Raw genomic sequence first — 18,054 nt, 5'->3', positions numbered from 1 at the left:
CTCCATATCGGGGTGTTAACTCTATATGGGGTGCAGATAGCTATGTGGCATGTTAATACATGCGTCCCCTGTTGATATACAATGTCTTAAAGGGAAACCTTTAGGATACTCGCTCCAGAAGTAAGAATTCTGTGATAACCTGTGGTTTAATTCTCTGGGAATATCCTAGTAGTTAATATACCCAAGGAAGCTACCAAAAAGGAACCTTCCATCAGGACGTCATGGCTTGAGCCCAAAAATTATCTTTATACATACACCATATCAAGTACCAACGACATACAGCTTACTGTGTGTGTATACTGTCTTCACACAAAAAATAGTGCATAAGTAAGTCTTTAATTTATAAACTAATAGGTTCAAAGAAGCCATTTGCAAGTCTAATTTTGTTACATTTTGGCCTAGGGTTGGATTCACGTAACTTGTTGACATTTGCAGCTGTAAATCGTAAGCAAATAGTCCCGCATATTTTGTGTTTATATCTCCAATTTTTTGTAAGTTGAGGACCTTAAGGTGTAAACCATTTAATTGTAGCTCTGAGAAGAGTATCGTCTTCCATGTCTTCTTGTCGCTTATGACAATTCTTCCCTTGCATTTTTTTCAGCTTCGTCATGTCACGTTCAAGTCCTTTGGCATGAGTATCGTAGATGATATCTTTTTCCTCTTCTGTACTTGTATCTCTTCAGCTTCTGTATACTATCGCCCATCTGGAAAAAAAAAAATCTTAGAATTAAAGAAATGAAGTTATTTAAACAAAAAAAATTAAGATGCAGAAATAAGCTTAAAAATTAATTTTAATGTTTCATAAATACAAGCCAGACCTTTTCCACAATCATCTCTTTTAAACCCTTGCTCTGTTCTCGAGCTCTGGCCTGAAGCCAAAGCCAAACCAGAAAATTTGAAAAATTAGGAAATCACCGTAGCTAAAGAGTGTCTTGTTTAAGACACCAATGAATCCCACCCCATTGCTAAGAGGAATGAGGATTGAGGAATTTATTCTTGGCAGACAGACTATATGACAGATACTCAGTCATGCAACTCGTCAACATTAGAAGTCTGACTAGCGTAGTGGTTGTGGCTTCTATGTCTCCTTGAGACTTATTCCCAGTACGGTACTCTAGATGAAATGTATTCAGTCATGCGAAGCAGCTGGAAGTGCTACATAACTGCTAAGCAGCCACATCAGGACCCAAGGAAAGGGTACAATGACCTGTAAGTAATATCCCTAAAGTACAGGATAAGAGTAAGAAGCCTTTCTCCCTCTAGTGATGAAGGGATCACATTTTACCCATACGCCTTGTCCTATACTACCGAGCATGTCTGCTTGAGTCCTTCAGCCTGTATGAACCTTTGCAAATAAATCTAGCGCATTGTCAACTTATCAGAAGTACACCAGCTTGTAAAGTGTCCTTCATCAGTTCTAACTAATGCTCTACCAAACATTTGAAAAGCTTGCAAAGCAGCAATGCTGCTTACATTACTGCTAGATTGTAAAGGAGGTGCATCCCTTCCATGGATTTTATACTTGGGTAGGCTCCCCATCTCTTCTCAACTACGTCTATGGACTGCTGATTCCTTGGAGGCAAGGAGTTCCTGCTCCAACAAAACCAGAAGGTTGGCGACTAGTAACGCTTCAAGAACTCTTAGTGATCACTGGGGAGCCGCCTATGAGGAACTACTATGTGAAGGATCTCCGTCTTCGTGAGTAACGGGCCATGTTCAGGTGCTGTGGTAAAAAATTTCCTCTACATTTTATGAAGAATCCGTCCTGCTCACAAGAAAATCTCCAGCCAATGAACAAACATTGGCTGGTCTCTGATGACTGAACTCCTTCAGTTACAAGGGCCTTAACCTTTAGAGATCGAACGGGAGAGCATGGCATCATTCAGCTCATGAGAGCATCACCGTTTGTAGTTGGCAAGGATTCTTCCCCATAATAGTGCAAGTTCAATGTTGCATCCCGGTGCTTATGCTGGTTCTGATATAGGACCCGAGAAGTCATCTGTTCTAATCTTTAATGCATGAACGACCTTCTTTGCATCTGTTAAAAGCTCAGAGCATGAGAAGAACTTAAGTCTTGGACTGGTTTCTGAGTGTGGGAAAACATAGGGCTTGGAACAGTATTTGGCATGTTGAATTTCGACCATCGAAGGATTCCCTAAGCTGGGAAGGAACAGATAATGGATGACAGGTGCACTAATTCTATGAGGACTCGGAAGTAGCAATCACCTGTAAGAACGAGTATGGTTCCTGATTGCAAAGCGCGGGTGATCCCGGAGAAACAACGATCACAGCAAACTGGCGTGACGAACCAAGATGGAAATATTCCTGTGAAGACAAACCTAGAGGGAAGATACCATAGACCGTACAAGTAATACATACGAGTGTAGGTTCCGCCTTTTCATCGGTATTGTAAATGGGCAAAGATGGAATGAAGTATATCAAAGTTTTGTAACCCGAAGTCACTGAAGAACAGGAGTGAGATATCCAATCAAAAGGCGTCGGATACATTTGTAGAAGATCGATCAATTCCGTAGTGACTGGTCACACAGAGACAAACCATTCAAGCAGTGACGTAATGTAGGGACCTTGGCAATATGGCTTGGATCATGGGGATAGCATCATTTACTTGGTCAGCAAGGACAAGACAGTGCCATCGTTAAAACCATCACGCTGCTCATACACTCATCCAGCTGGGTTGTCGACTCTGGAACTCTCCAAAGAGGGAGGGGGGAGGGACATCCTACAAGAGGGTGGGGTGTTCAGTCTCATACGAAACTGAGCATAGATAGCAAGGGTGTGAACACCTGTACAATGTACTGAAATATGTTCTTTAGAAAGGAAAAAATCCCAATATGAAAACTCCTAGGTCATGTACGATACGAGAACAAACCAAGGTTGTCTTCAGAGTTTTTTGCCAGCAATGGAATCAACCAGACAGTATGAATATTTATGTTTAAAAACAGCTATGGAATTGAAAGTGTTATTGGTAGGCTCAATTAGTTTTTTCATGAAGCTGTAAAAGATCCAACTAGATATGGCTAAACATAAAATTGTAACATAACCGTCTTTCCACAAAACTTCCTCGTAGGTACTAGTGATTCTATCAATGTTCTTCGAAGCGTTAGTCAGTGAAGCGTCGAAGGGAGAGATAGCACAAACAGGAATTACGTCTTGATGCCTTTCTGATATCTGGAAGACACTGATTAAGAAGGGTGGCCACAAATCCTTCTTCCTCTGGCAGAGTACATTAATATCTCGGGATTACCCACTTCCTTAGAACTACACTCATCATCATCATGAGGCCACACAAGCGTGGGAATAAACAGCAAACCGGAAAGAATGTGGATATCGGCAGGATTGCACTGAAAAAAGGTCTTATTGGGGAAATAACAGAAAATTGTTCCTTTCTCCTAATTATCCTCGCACACAATTTGCCAACACTTATTTAAGAGATAAAGAAAAATATTAAAAAAGCCAGACAATTATGCCGGAAGTACATTAGTATTATCTGGCGGGTAAAATCATAGTTGAATCTCGGTGGCCAGTCGAATGGGTGGGGCTATGCGATACCTTATCAAGTTTTAATAGCCACATCCGGCTTTGCTATAAACACATTCATATTGAAAGATGATTTTTATTCATGTAAGAGATATTCACGTAGGAATAACAAAATGTGCTTGGCATTTTCTTCCTCATTATTCTTAGTATTTTTGTCATGTTTCAATCTAATATCCAGGAATAGATTTTACTCACTTTTAAGTTAAAAACTAGGACAAGTGATTGTTGGGCTAGTTAAAGACTGCATTTCAAAGGTTTAAAGACAACTCATGAATGGCAGAGTCAAGGGACAGTGACGATGCCATAGACAGTGAACATATACAATTATGATCAGTCCTCAAGCCCCTCTCCATCAAGCTAGGACCCAGGAGAGTCAGGCAATGGCTGCTGATGACTTGGCAGGTAGATCTATAGGCTCTACCTAAACCCGCCCCACCAGTCCTTAGCTCAGAAGAAGGGCGAGTTTGTATACTAAGAGAAACTATTGAGCTTGAGGGGGGTTTAGAACCCCAGTCCAGCAGAATACCAGGCATAGAGGTTTCCAATAAGCTACCACGACCCTTATTTAATAGAGGCGGCAAGTGACAGCGAGCGGCAAGAGGTGGAACGGTCGACAGGTGTTGATAGCCACTTCACTTTCGTTTGAAATTATGAAAATTACAATTTCAAATTAAACGACGTGCACCTTCTTTAAGCATCCCCACTCGTAGTGCGCTTGCGTCTTGTGCCCTTTTTCACTCCTTCTCCACCTTTGCTTAACAGCTTAACATCTCCCTAACTTTCTCTCTCAATGTCTTCTAAAATTTAACTTGTGTTTTTCTTCCAAATTATCTCACAGAATTTTAAAATAGAGGTCTGTATTTCTGGAACGTAAAAATTATGGTCCGTATGATAGTTCTGCATCTCCAGGCTGTTCCTTAAAGCTCTTTTAATCTTAATATATCACTGGTTTGATTTTCATTTTGACATTCTATGATAAAATATATTAAACAATCTCACCAACCATTCAAGTACAGTCACACCCCCTTCCTTCAACATCTCAGCTTTCACACCATCCATACATATTTAGAATATTAAGAATCTGTACTGGCTGCCTCATTCTAAAACAATAACAGTATTTGACCGTGATTTTGTACAGCACAAATTAAACTAATTTCATCATTGAACCAGAGTTATATGTCTTTAAAGAATAAATTTAAAAACTACGTTACCTTATTTCTGATTGTAGTTAATTTTCTCATTTCAGTTTTCCTGCAAAGAGAGATTATAGAAGTTGCGACACCAAGGGTATGGTCGTCAGTGATGATCCTGTAACTAGTATTAATTGTCAGACGTTTCCGTCACCGTCGCCAGCACCACTGAAAGAGATAATGATTTATTATAGAGTTTTCTTAAATCTTCCTGAATGATATAAGATTTCAGAATAGTTTACCAGCTTTATGACTTTAGATAACGAATGAGGTTTTGAATATAATTCTACAGAATAATTTTTGGGATTGAGTTAAAACAGTCTTCTGTATTAACTAATTCCAATATTTTTCATGTTTTCACAATTTTTATATAAATGTTTTACTATTTGAAGCAGTTTCGTGATACTCATATATCCTGTCATGTCCTCAGTTTACAAAAAAAAAAAATCTAACAGTGGTTCACTTTGTGTAATATGTCAAGAGAAATTATCAGATGCTAAGCAGGTCAGAGGAGAGGAGTTAAACGTAAACACATTATTAAGAGTCTGAGAAGTAAAAGGTTAAGGTTACAGCATCTCATAATTAATTTAGGTGTAATACTATATTAAAAGATGAGATCTTTTCTTCCATATTTATTATACTTGAACCAATAGAAAGACAAAACCTACCATCAAACCAAAACATTAAAATGACTTCAGATATCTCGTTAGATCATCCCATCAAGACCGAAAGTGAAGATTCGTTATCCCTCTCGCCGGTCAGGCACGAAAGCCAGGATTTTGTGGACTGCAATGCTGTCAAGAGCGATAGCTCATTTCCACTGAATCCACCTATCAAGAAAGAACTTGGAATGTGTACGTCGGATAAAGGGCACGAGAAATATCCTTGCAAGGTTATTGAACCTGCAATTTTTGAGGAAAAGTCACTAATTTGCAAAGTGGAAGTTGGAGAAGAAGAAAGCGTGGTCACTTGGACGGGTGCGGAGTCCTTCTAGAATCATGTACAAAACAGGAAGGGAAATCTGACGATCTGCAGAAGATGCCAAGCGAAGGGAAAATGGCCGTCTGCTGAAAAAGGTGTATGTCCCTTACGAGGTCGTAGTGGCTTAGTACGATCGCCAGCGATACGTTACCTTATGTGGATTTTACAGTTAAAATCCAAACCTTACGGATTAGGTATTTTTGGGACCATTAGCTGGCCCGTAGAGTTATTAAAAACCCTGATCCTTGTTTGGGTAGAGAGAGGGGTCTTTCGACACTGATCGTATGTGCACACGTTTGGTCTTAATGACACTAGAAGACAGCACAATAATCAGTTTTCATGTAGGATAGAAGCAAATGTAAGAGTACCATTATGAGGAGTTTATGGTGTTAAAATTGGTAATGAACAATGGTATTAAAACTATTTCAAATGTAGGCAAACAATTATTCCAAAGCTTCGAAGAATTACGAGATCAGTCTACAGCTAAAGTCGCAAGAATTACCTTCTCAACCAGTGTTGTGAATTACGATGATTTTGAAATTTAAGAAACGCGAGATGGGGTCCTTTGACTGGCCAAACAGTACTACATTGGATCCTTCTCTCTGGTTACAGTTCACTTTCCTCTTGCCTATACATGCCCCGAATAGTCCGGCCTATTCTTTACATGTTCTCCTCTGTCCTCTTACACCTGACAACACTGAAATTACCAAACAATTCTTCTTCGCTTAAGGGGTTAACTACTACACTGTAATTGTTCAGTGGCCACTTTCCTCTTAAGGGTAAGGGTAGAAGAGACTCTCTAGCTATGGTAAGCAGCTCTTCTAGGAGGACACTCCAAAATCAAACCATTGCTCTCTAGTCTTGGTTAGTGTCATGGCCTCTGTACCATGGTCTTCAGTTGTCTTTGAGTTGAGAGTTCTCTTGCCTGAGGGTACACTCGGGCACAAAGGTATTACTGTACAGTATACTGTATACAAAAAATATTACTTGCCCAATATATATAGATTTTTCCTTGAAATTTTTTTTTTATAAAACTAACATTTCTTTCATAATTTCCTAAAGATAACGATGATGATTACTGGTATAAATAAATGTAATAACCTAGAAAGTCTTGCGGGCTTCACAACAGCGTGTTGCGGGCAGCACGTTGCTCAACATCCAAAGTACGTATGTCATTTAAGATCTACTGTGTTTCTGTGTAATCTTTATTTATCCCACATTTTCTCGTAGAAACTATCAAGCTAGATTGGACCTGGTGGCTGATATGGTAACATCCCCGAATGGTGAACGCCAGAAGGGGTTCGAGTCCCAATCAAACTTGTTAGTTTCTTTGGTCGCTGCAACCTCATCATCCTTGTGAGCTAAGGATGGGGGGGGGGGGGTGTTTGGGGGAGCCTACAGGGCCATCTACTGAGTCATCAACGGCCATTGCCTCGCCCTCCTTGGTCCTAGCTTGGATGGAGAGGGGGCCTTGGACGCTGATCATACGTATACTGTATATGGTCGGTCTCCAGGACATTGTCCTGCTCAATAGGGCACTGTCAATGTCCCTTGCCTCTGCCATTCATGAGCGGCCTTTAAACCCTTTAAACAGATTGCTATACAGGGACGTTTCATGTTTCCGATACGCTACAAGACCCTCTTAACTTCTTATTGCCACACTGGGGTTTTCCCCCCAAAGTTGCAGTGCATAATAAAGTCATTTGGACACTCATCAGTGCTACACATTTCTAACCTGGTGAATGTTATACCAACTGGAAAACTTACTTGAATATAAGTAGATTTGTGACCATAACATGGCAATGGTAAATTCTGTATTTCATATGTGTATTACACAACTTTAAAATGATATTTCTGATTTGTAGAGCCAATGAATTACGTTGGATTCATTATTCTCAACTTTCAATTGAATGCAAAATGTAAAACTTATGCAAGTCTACAGCTCAGTAAAAGCTCGGCCACAATGCCCTTCTGCGTACTAAGGCAGCGAGCTATGAAACTATATGTGAAATTCTTTAAAATGTTTCAATGCACAAGGGACCAGCGCATTCAATTTCAAATAATGCTAACCCTTATCAATCAATTTTGTCTGTACTCTATTGTCGTTGTATTTCAGATTATTTATGTATTTTTTTGTGATTAGCAATACCGATTTCTTTAACGATTACTTTGTTTTGCTGTAAGATTGTATTTTTCAATAAATTATTTTTGTAATTGTGTTTTTTTTATTTATGGCCCACATTCATAATTACATTTTGGAGTTCAAAATCACTGTATATTTCTGTTGTATTTAGTATAAATACCTAATATATTACTTAGCTGTAATGATGATAAGCTTTTGTATCCAGTGAGACTACAGTATTCCAAAAATCAAACGATATTTAAGCAATTCTGCGACAAAGGAATGCGACGCCAGAGACGTACGAGGGCACCGTAAGGTGAGAGGATATGTAACGGCTCCTCATTTATCCTTCCCCTTAGTGGATTAGACAGGGTAAAGTCTGTTGGGGGTGCAGATATCTATGGTCATCTTCGGATACATCCCTGATTATAATCGATATCTTCGGATAGTCGTTCCAGGGGTTAGAACCCTGTGATACCTGACGGTAATTCTCTTGTGATATCACTCGTAGAAATATTATACAGTAGGAAGCTGCCGGAAGGAACTTCCATCAAGACATGGCTATCTCACCCAAAATTAGATTTTTCCTACGTCAAAATCCCTTTGTTTTAAAATTTCAACTAAAAGAGTTTCCTCCATTTCCTAGTCTGAGAGTCTTAGTGGAAAGCACAAGAAATCGACCAATTTCGGTTCTGTTGCTCCTGAAAGGAATGAAGTTTTCTTGTAATGTCTTGGACAAAGGAAACCCTTATTTGAAGGAATGTCCGATAACTCGAACAAACTTTCAGCGTACTGTATTCAATTATCAGGTCTTCAACTTCCTAACATTTGGAGATGCATTCACAAATCCAAATTGAAATTGTAAATCTTGGATATTGTATCAAAAGTTCATGATGAAATACTGTCATAAAACCATATTATATAATTTAATTCAGTCAGCAACACAATTGCAATATTAAAAGGGACTATTTGACTTTTTGCAGCTGAAAATCATAGGCCAAGTGAGAAGAACCCTAACCTAGGCCGAAATTTAACTTACAAACGGCTTCTTGGAACCTATTAAGTTGGTTAAGTTGAGGACTCTCTTTACATTCATAACATGACCTTATTGCTATAGCTTGGGAGAGAACTGTCTGCGACAGGTGGCAAAGAAGCCTTACCAAACCATCTTTACAGATTAAAGAAAGCGATTATACGTATGTTTTTCAAAAACTATAATCACAATTAACACCATCTTACCTTTCCTTTAATGGTGCTAAGAGCAGTGTGAAGTTTTACATAAATGCGAGGGGCTAGGCAACTTCCTCAGTAATTGGGAATATGAACATCAGTGTTGGTATACTGTCACCGGACGGCATCGGCTTCAATTCAATCTGCTTCTCAAACCTGTTGGTGAAAAGAAAATGTTTAATTTTAAATGATGCAATCATACATTCACAGAATGTGATTTATAATTTATTGCTATAAGAAGTTGATGATTAATTCAATGATTTAAATTTCCTATATTTGTGCAGATGAAAAAACAACAGCAATGGCATCACGCGAGACGTGTGTGTGTTGCCTACTTGAGTATCTTAAGCCTAAATGCATGGATTAAATGAAATTATATTTTCTACGCATTAAGACGAGGAATAGGACCTAACTTTTAATTTGATGAAATCGCTGCTTAACCTCCGGCGATCCTAACCAAGACAATAATGCTGCGAGACTCGAGACCTTTGGCTGGGGAGCAATGATGTCAAGTGTCAACTTATTTATGTTGACATTATGTAATGTAACTAACAAAGGAATAATGATAAAAAGAAACCGAAAAGGGCATTAGAAAGCTGAGTAAATATTCTATATAACACACTATGGTTACATGAATGGATGGCGCCTAAGTGCATCATCGTATCACGAGTTAAAGACTAAAGACCGCCAATCTACAGACACCAGATTATGGACTATACAAGCATAATACACATCAATGATTTGGGCACTACAGCTTGGTGCTGGGGCCTGTGATACCATTCAGTATCCAAGTGTATACAGGATAAAACCACCGTGTTACACTACGAGGTAAAAGTTAGAAAATGAAGGAAACAAGAACAGAGGTAATGTAGAAGAATATAAAGCTAAGGGCTGAAGGAACACGGCAAAGACCCTTAAGTACCGCAAACATTGCATTGTATGAGGTGGACTGATGTACTAATCCCCTATGAAGCTGAGTAGAGTATTGCTTAAAACAAAAATTTTAGATTTAAGAAAAAGGTTCTTACAAAACAATTCAAATGATATGAATAGAACATTCTAGCTACTGTATACTGCACAAATAGAAAGAAGAGTACACATTATTTCTGCTTATAGAAAAACTAACTTGCAAGAATATGAATCACCACATTATTATTATTATTATTATTATTATTATTACTAGCCAAGCTACAACCCTAGTTGGAAAAGCATGATGCTATAAGCCCAAGGGCTCCAACGGGGAAAAGTAGCCCAGTGAGGAAAGGAAATAAGGAAATAAATAAATGATGAGAATAAATTAACAATATATCATTCTAAAAACAGTAACAGTGTCAAAACAGATATGTCCTATATAAACTATTAACAACGTTAAAAACAGATATGTAATATATAAACTATAAAAAGACTCATGTCAGCCTGGTCAACATAAAAACATTAGCTCCAACTATGAACTTTTGAAGTTCTACTGACTCCACTACCCGATTAGGAAGATCATTCCACAACTTGGTAACAGCTGGAATAAAACTTCTAGAATACTGTGTAGTATAGAGCCTCATGATGGAGAAGGCCTGGCTATTAGAATTAACTGCCTGCCTAGTATTACGAACAGAAAAGAAGTTCTTTCGTCTTTCTCGCTGTCCTATCTCTTTCTTACTAATTTCTGAAGGAGCGCGTAAGCCTCACAATTTGTTATACAGTATATTGAACAAGAGATGATGTGCCTAAAGAACAGACGTCAATCTGATTGCAAAATTGGAATCCTAAGCCTTAACGAAAAAGTGCAACTGCAGCATTTCCCCCCCCAACCCTTCGCTACTTAGTCTTGAATTACTTACCTAGCTGCTACGCTGGGCTGTACAGTCACAGTTCCATACATCGGCTTTGAATTATATTCTTCGATGAATTGTAAACCGTCTCCAAGTTATATTCAGGGAGTAAATCAACTTGATGCATTCGGTTAGCGTCAAAAGTACGCCGTAAACCTACAAAAAGATGATCATATGAATGATTTGAAAGGTATGCTCTGATATAAATAAATATGTAAAACAAAACATTAAATGTATCCAAATATTAGAATTAAAAGTTAGAAAATATTTAGAAAGACCAAAAATAATCGAGAATGAAAACCTTTGTACACTATGAAAATTCAAAAGTTTTCATAGCTCATCAAAGAGAGAAAACATTACTATTCTCATTATGAATTTAACTAGTGTTCCTTTCTATATATAAGACTCTTATATAATTCTTGTTTTCTTTTTTTAACTCTGTACTTTTATTTGTCTGTGGGATTATGCAGCTAGAGTTACACTTCAGCCTTAAACCCTTCGAGAGCCATTGGACATATTCTACGCAAAATTTAACTAACGACTGCAGTACTGCGCTTGAGGTGCACCATAGACACTACCCCCTACGAGGAATATTTCACTACTGCATGCCAGATTTCCTCCAATATAAGAGGATAATCCTGACATTCAAAGACAGCAGATACTCTAAGAAAAAAAAAAAACTATTTGCAATAAGAAAAATTTCCATTGTAACACGTTTTCCAATTTCTACGACCTTTTACAATCTGTCTCTCAAACACATTAGAGTGGACTGTCTTGGGGTTCCAATAGAACTTGTCCCCCAGGTCTTGGACTTTGATTACGAACATTCGGCTTACGGCCAGGCACTGGGAGTTGCTTTGGTCTTGGGCATTATATATGTTGCTTAGCAGCCTGTGTGATTTCTCAACATAACGCAGCAGATATATAGTACCGTACTATTGTTATTAATCACAGCAGTGGTAGAGTACATCTGCTCCACGAAGCTGTTTCTTTGTACAAAAAGTCTAATCGTAAAGCGTCTAATACGATCCTCTTCCCAGTCTACCTTGAAATAAAATTGACAATTTCAATTCTCATTGTCTCCATATTCTAAGTCTGCTTGTTAAGACATGATGAAAGGTAGTGCGTTGGCCAAGGCACCAGCCATCCATTGAGATACTACCGCGAGAATGTCATTGGGCCCTTTGACTAGTCAGATAGTACTATATTGTATTCCTCTCTGATTACTGCTCATTTTTCCTTTGCTACACATACACCAAATATTTTGGCCTACTCATTACACATTCTCCTCTTTCCTTAAACATTTGTCAACATTAGGATTACCAAACAATTCTTCTTTACTCAAAGGGTTAACTACCGCACTATAATTGTTCAGTGGCTACTTTTCTCCGGTACGGGTAGAAGAGAGACTAGCTATGATAAGCAGCTCTTCTAGGAGAAGAACACTCCAAAATCAAACCATTGTCCTCTAGTCCCGGGTAGTGACATAGGCTCTGTACCAGGGTCTTCCACTGTCTTGGGGTAGAGATATTACAAATACAAGGTAACTATTGAGGAACTAAATAAATTCTCTGGATTAAAAAGTGTCTATTTCCAACATGTACGCGTAAGAACGTAGCCCTCAAAACCAATCAGTTATTCATTTTATTCCTGAATTTTGGGCTATATAGCCTAGTGCTTGGAGCTGCGAGGCCAGCTTGAAAATCCTCGTAGTTAAACTATGAAGTATAAGTTACAGGAAAATGTACAGCATGAATTATGAAGGAATCAGCAACGAAGGTACGGTAGGAGAATATGATATTTTCATTATAAAATAAATTTTTGAATATACTTACCCGGTGAATATATAAATAGCTGACGTCTCCGACGGCCCGACAGATTCCAAAAACTCGCGAGCGATCGCCATGAAGGTTGCGGGTGTGCCCACCAGCGCCGACTATCGGCCAGATACCGCATATACTTCTCAACCAAACCAGTTCTTCTCAGTCCGTAGGGTCTCTATCGGGGAGGAAGGGAGGGCCTTTAATATTATATATTCACCGGGTAAGTATATTCAAAAATTTATTTTATAATGAAAATATCCTTTTTAAATATTAAACTTAGCCGGTGAATATATAAATAGCTGATTCACACCCATGGTGGTGGGTAGAGACCAGTATTATAACAATAAAGGCGTATATGCTCAAGAGTTTTTGACAAATATTTCATAAAAACAAACTTAAGTATAGGTACCTGGTAAGGAAGCTGACTCTGATGATTACTCTGCCTCATTAGTCCGCTTTCCTCACGAAGCCCAGCCATCCTCTCAGGATGCTGAAAGACTCCCAGGAGCTGTTATATCCAGGGCGAACACCCCTATAACAGGACCTTATCAATACCCTTAATCTGGGCGCTCTCAAGAAACAACATTTTGACCACCCGTCAAATCAAAAAGATTGCGAAAGACTTCTTAGTCTTCCGTACAACCCAAAACAAGATTAAAAATTTCAAGAGTAGATTAAAAGGATATTGGGATTAAGGGAATGTAGTGGTAGAACCCTCACCCACTACTGCACTCGCTGCAACGAATGGACCCAGTGTGTAGCAGTCCTCATAAAGAGTCTGGACGTCTTTCAAGTAAAATGAAGCGAACACCAACTTCCTCCTCCAAAAGGTCGCGTCCATAATACTTTGAAGGGATCTATTTTGCTTAAATGCCACCGAAGTCGCTATCGCTCTAACTTCGTGAGCCTTGACTTTAAGCAAACTACGATCTTTCTCACTTAAATGAGAATGTGCCTCCCGGATTAAAAGTCTAATAAAGTAAGATAACGCATTCTTAGACATGGGCAAAGAGGGCTTTTTAACGGAGCACCATAAAGCCTCTGAACAACCTCGTATCGGTTTAGTTCTAGATAAGTAAAACTTAAGAGCTCCAACGGGGCACAGCACTCTTTCAACTTCATTACCTACGATCTCAGAAAGACTAGGTATTTCAAAAGATTTAGGCCAAGGACGAGACGGAAGTTCATTCTTGGCCAGAAAACCAAGTTGAAGAGAACATATTGCTTTATTTGTAGAGAAGCCGATGTTCTTACTAAAAGCATGGATCTCACTGACCCTTTTAGCCGAAGCCAAGCTCACCAAAAATAGTGTCTTGAGGGTAAGATCCTTCAGGGAGGCTGAATTTAAAGGCTCAAACCTGTCTGACATTAGGAACTGTAGGACCACGTCCAAGTTCCAAGCAGGAGTTGAAATACGACGCTCCTTAGAGGTCTCGAAAGACTTAAGGAGGTCTTGGAGATCTTTGTTATTCGAAAGATCCAAGCCTCTATGTCTAAAAACAGAAGCTAACATGCTTCTGTAGCCTTTAATGGTGGATGCAGAGAGGGAGCGACCGTTTCTCAGATATAGCAGAAAATCCGCAATCTGCGCTACAGAGGTACTGGAGGAGGAAATAGAGGAGGACTTGCACCAATTTCTAAATACCTCCCACTTCGACTGGTAGATCTTGATGGTAGAGGCTCTTCTAGCCCTCGCGATCGCTCTAGCTGCCTCCTTCGAAAATCCTCGAGCTCTTGAGAGTCTTTCGATAGTCTGAAGGCAGTCAGACGAAGCGCGGGGAGGCTTTGATGAAGTCTCTTTACGTGAGGCTGCCGTAAGAGATCCATCCGCAAAGGAAGACTCCTTGGAACGTCTACCAGCCATAGAAGTACCTCTGTGAACCACTCTCTCGCGGGCCAGAGGGGAGCAACCAACGACAACCTGGTCCCTTCGTGAGAGGCGAACTTCTGCAACACCTTGTTGAGGATCTTGAAAGGTGGAAAGGCGTAAACATCCAGGTGAGACCAGTCCAACAGAAAGGCATCTATGTGGGCCTCCTCTGGATCTGGGACTGGAGAGCAATAAGTCGGGAGCCTTTTTGTCAGCGAGGTCGCAAAAAGATCGATGGTGGGTTGACCCCAAGTCATCCAAAGACTCTTGCACACATCCTTGTGGTGCGTCCACTCTGTAGGGATCACCTGACCTCTTCGACTGAGACAGTCCGCCAAGACGTTCAACTTCCCTTGGACGAACCTCGTCAAAAGCGAGATGTTTCGATCTTTTGACCAAATGAGGAGGTCCCTTGCGATGACGAAAAGAGCGTGGGAGTGAGTGCCTCCTTGCTTCGAGATGTAAGCCAAGGCCGTGGTATTGTCCGCATTCACTTCTACCACCTTGTTTCGAAGCAGACTCTCGAAACTCCTCAGTGCTAAATGGACTGCTTACAGCTCCTTGCAGTTGATGTGAAGGCTCCTCTGGTCTGCGGCCCAAAGACCCGAGCATTCCAGACTGTCCAGAGTCGCCCCCCAACCCAAATCCGATGCGTCTGAAAATAACACATGGTTTGGGGTCTTGACTGCCAGAGACAGACCTTCCCGAAGTCTTATATTGCTGTCCCACCAGGCCAGGCAAGTCTTGACTGGATCGGAGATCGGAATCGAGACCGCCTCCAAAGTTTTCTCCTTGTTCCAATGGGAGTCTAGGTGGAACTGGAGAGGGCGTAGGTGAAGTCTCCCTAGAGAGATAAACTGTTCCAGGGATGAAAGCGTCCCTAGGAGGCTCATCCAGCTTCTCACAGAGCAACGGTTTTTCTCTAGCACGAGACGGATTTTGAGCAAAGCCTGCTCGATCCTGTTGGTAGACGGAAAAGCCCGAAAAGCTAGACTCTGTATCTCCATCCCCAAATAGAGAATCGTTTGGGAGGGAGTCAGCTGTGACTTCTCCATGTTCACCAAGAGGCCCAACTCCTTCGCAAGATCCAAAGTCCACTGTAGGTCCTGCAGACAGCGATGACGGGACGACGCTCTGAGTAACCAGTCGTCCAAGTACAGGGAGGCTCTGATCCCCGAGAAATGTAGGAACTTCGCTACATTTCTCATGAGCCTCGTAAAAACAAGAGGAGCAGGGCTGAGGCCGAAGCACAGTGCTCGGAACTGATACACCACATTCCTGTATACAAACCTCAGATAAGGTTGAGAGTCTGATTGTATCGGAATGTGGAAGTACGCATCCTGCAAGTCGAGAGAGACCATCCAGTCCCCCTCTCTGACTGCTGCCAAAACGGATTTGGTGGTCTCCATCGTAAACTTTGTTTTTACAACAAAAACGTTGAGAGCACTGACATCCAGCACTGGCCTCCAACCTCCTTTGTTCTTTGGAACCAGGAAGAGACGGTTGTAAAAACCTGGGGATTGAAGGTCCGAGACTTTCACCACCGCCCCCTTCTCTAACAACAGAGACACCTGAAGATGTAATGCCTGTCTCTTCGACTCCTCTCGATACCTGGGAGAGAGGTCTATCGGATCTTTTACTAGAGGAGGTCTTCGTACAAAAGGGATTTTGTAACCCTCCTTCAGCAACAAAACAGACTCCCGGTCTGCACCCCTCTTCTCCCAGGCCTGCCAGAAGTTGGTCAATCTGGCACCTACTGCTGTCTGAGGACGTGGGCAGTCAGACTCTGCCACGGGAGGATTTAGATCCTCTCTTCTTACCCCGCTTACTATCGGCACGAGAGCCTCCCTTACTGGGAGCTCTGCCACGAAAGGGCGGGATAAACCTTGTCGCTGGAGTTTCAAATTTAGGTCTGTTGACATAAGAGGATGAAGGTACAGCCTTACGAGCAGACGTGGCCATCAAATCATGAGTGTCCTTCTGTACAAGAGACGCTGCGATATCTCTAATAAGCTGCTGCGGGAACAGAGCAGAAGACAATGGCGCAAAGAGAAGTTCTGACCTTTGACAAGGAGTGACACCTGCAGACAGAAAAGAACAAAGAGTCTCTCTCTTCTTAAGAACCCCTGCAGTGAAAGTAGCAGCAAGTTCATTAGAGCCATCTCTAATAACCTTGTCCATGCATGACATAATCTGCACAGAGACATCACGGTCTGCTGACGAGACCTTCCTACTCAAGGCTCCCAGAGACCAATCCAAAAAATTGAAAACCTCAAAGGCACGATAAATTCCTTTGAGGAGATGATCAAGATCTGAAGAGGACCAGCAAACTTTCGAGCGTCTCATGGCCAGACGACGAGGAGAGTCTACGAGGCTTGAGAAGTCTCCCTGGGCAGAGGCAGGCACCCCCAAGCCGAGAACTTCTCCCGTGTCATACCAGACGCTCGCACGAGAAGCCAATTTGAAAGGGGGAAAAGCAAAAGCGGACTTCCCCAAATTCCTCCTGGTCATTAACCAGTCGCCCAACAAACGCAAAGCTCTCTTAGAAGAGCGAGAGAGCACTAACTTCGTGAACGACGGAGTCGAAGAAGCTAGGCCCAGCGTGAACTCAGATGGAGGCGAACGAGGAGCAGCAGACACAAAATGATCAGGAAACAGGTCCTTAAAAATAAGCATGATCTTCTTAAAATCAAGAGAGGGCTGAGCAACCCTAGGCTCCTCTCCATCCGAAAGAGTCCCCAAAGGAACATCAGTAGGAAGGGGATCAACGACTTCCTCATCCGAAGGAACCTCATCCGACAACGGCAGAGTCTCGCGATACGACGGAGAGACATGCCGAGGAGGCAACGCTTGACAGGCTATGTCAACATGCGACGGAGCCGCAGCAACAGCTGAGGTAACGACGTCACGCCGAGGCTACAAAGACTGAAAGTCTTGAGACTGACAAACAACAACAGACTGTGTCGACTGCCGTTCGACATCACGTCGGGACTGCATTGACTGCAGGGTTTGAGTATGAAAAACAACACCCGACTGCGGTGACTGACGTTCAACGTCACGTCGGGGCAACGGAGTCGGCCGACGAACGTCACTTCGAGACTGCGGCGACAGATGCTGAACGTCACCTTGAGTCTGTGGCAAAAGGGGTTCCACGTCACGTGACTGACGTGAATAACGAGGAACACGATCAGAATCGCGTTTAACAGCACCGATAACGTTAGCGCTAACATCATAAGGACGAGAAAAAACTCGCTTAGGCGGTTGAAGGCCAGAGTCCCGCTTGTCGGACTGGCGAACCGCAAGCAAAGGATCTTTACGAACCTGTTCATGCTCATAAACCTCCATTAAAGATGAAAGTTTCAACTGCATGTCCTGTAGGACACTCCACTTCGGGTCAACGGGAGTCGGAACGGGCCGTGACGTCGGCAACGTCTGTACATGCAAATCATCGCAC

The 18,054-nt window shown here is 41.5% G+C and overlaps 1 long non-coding RNA gene across 1 annotated transcript in view; it reads right to left on the bottom strand.

The window, feature by feature from the left end:
- Nucleotides 1-239: 239 nt before the first annotated feature.
- The window catches only part of LOC137619322 (uncharacterized), a 28,010-nt gene continuing 10,195 nt past the window's right edge, over nt 240-18,054 (bottom strand). The window contains exons 2-5 of the long non-coding RNA XR_011039899.1: nt 10,917-11,063; nt 9,091-9,237; nt 4,770-4,916; nt 240-704 (exon numbers count right to left, since the gene is read on the bottom strand). This is a non-coding gene — a long non-coding RNA (uncharacterized lncRNA). The remainder of the gene's footprint in view (nt 705-4,769; nt 4,917-9,090; nt 9,238-10,916; nt 11,064-18,054) is intronic.

This window comes from Palaemon carinicauda, chromosome 25 (genome assembly GCF_036898095.1).
Source record: "Palaemon carinicauda isolate YSFRI2023 chromosome 25, ASM3689809v2, whole genome shotgun sequence".
Classification (NCBI taxonomy): Eukaryota; Metazoa; Arthropoda; class Malacostraca; order Decapoda; family Palaemonidae; genus Palaemon; species Palaemon carinicauda.
This window is presented reverse-complemented; position numbering and strand designations above follow the sequence as displayed.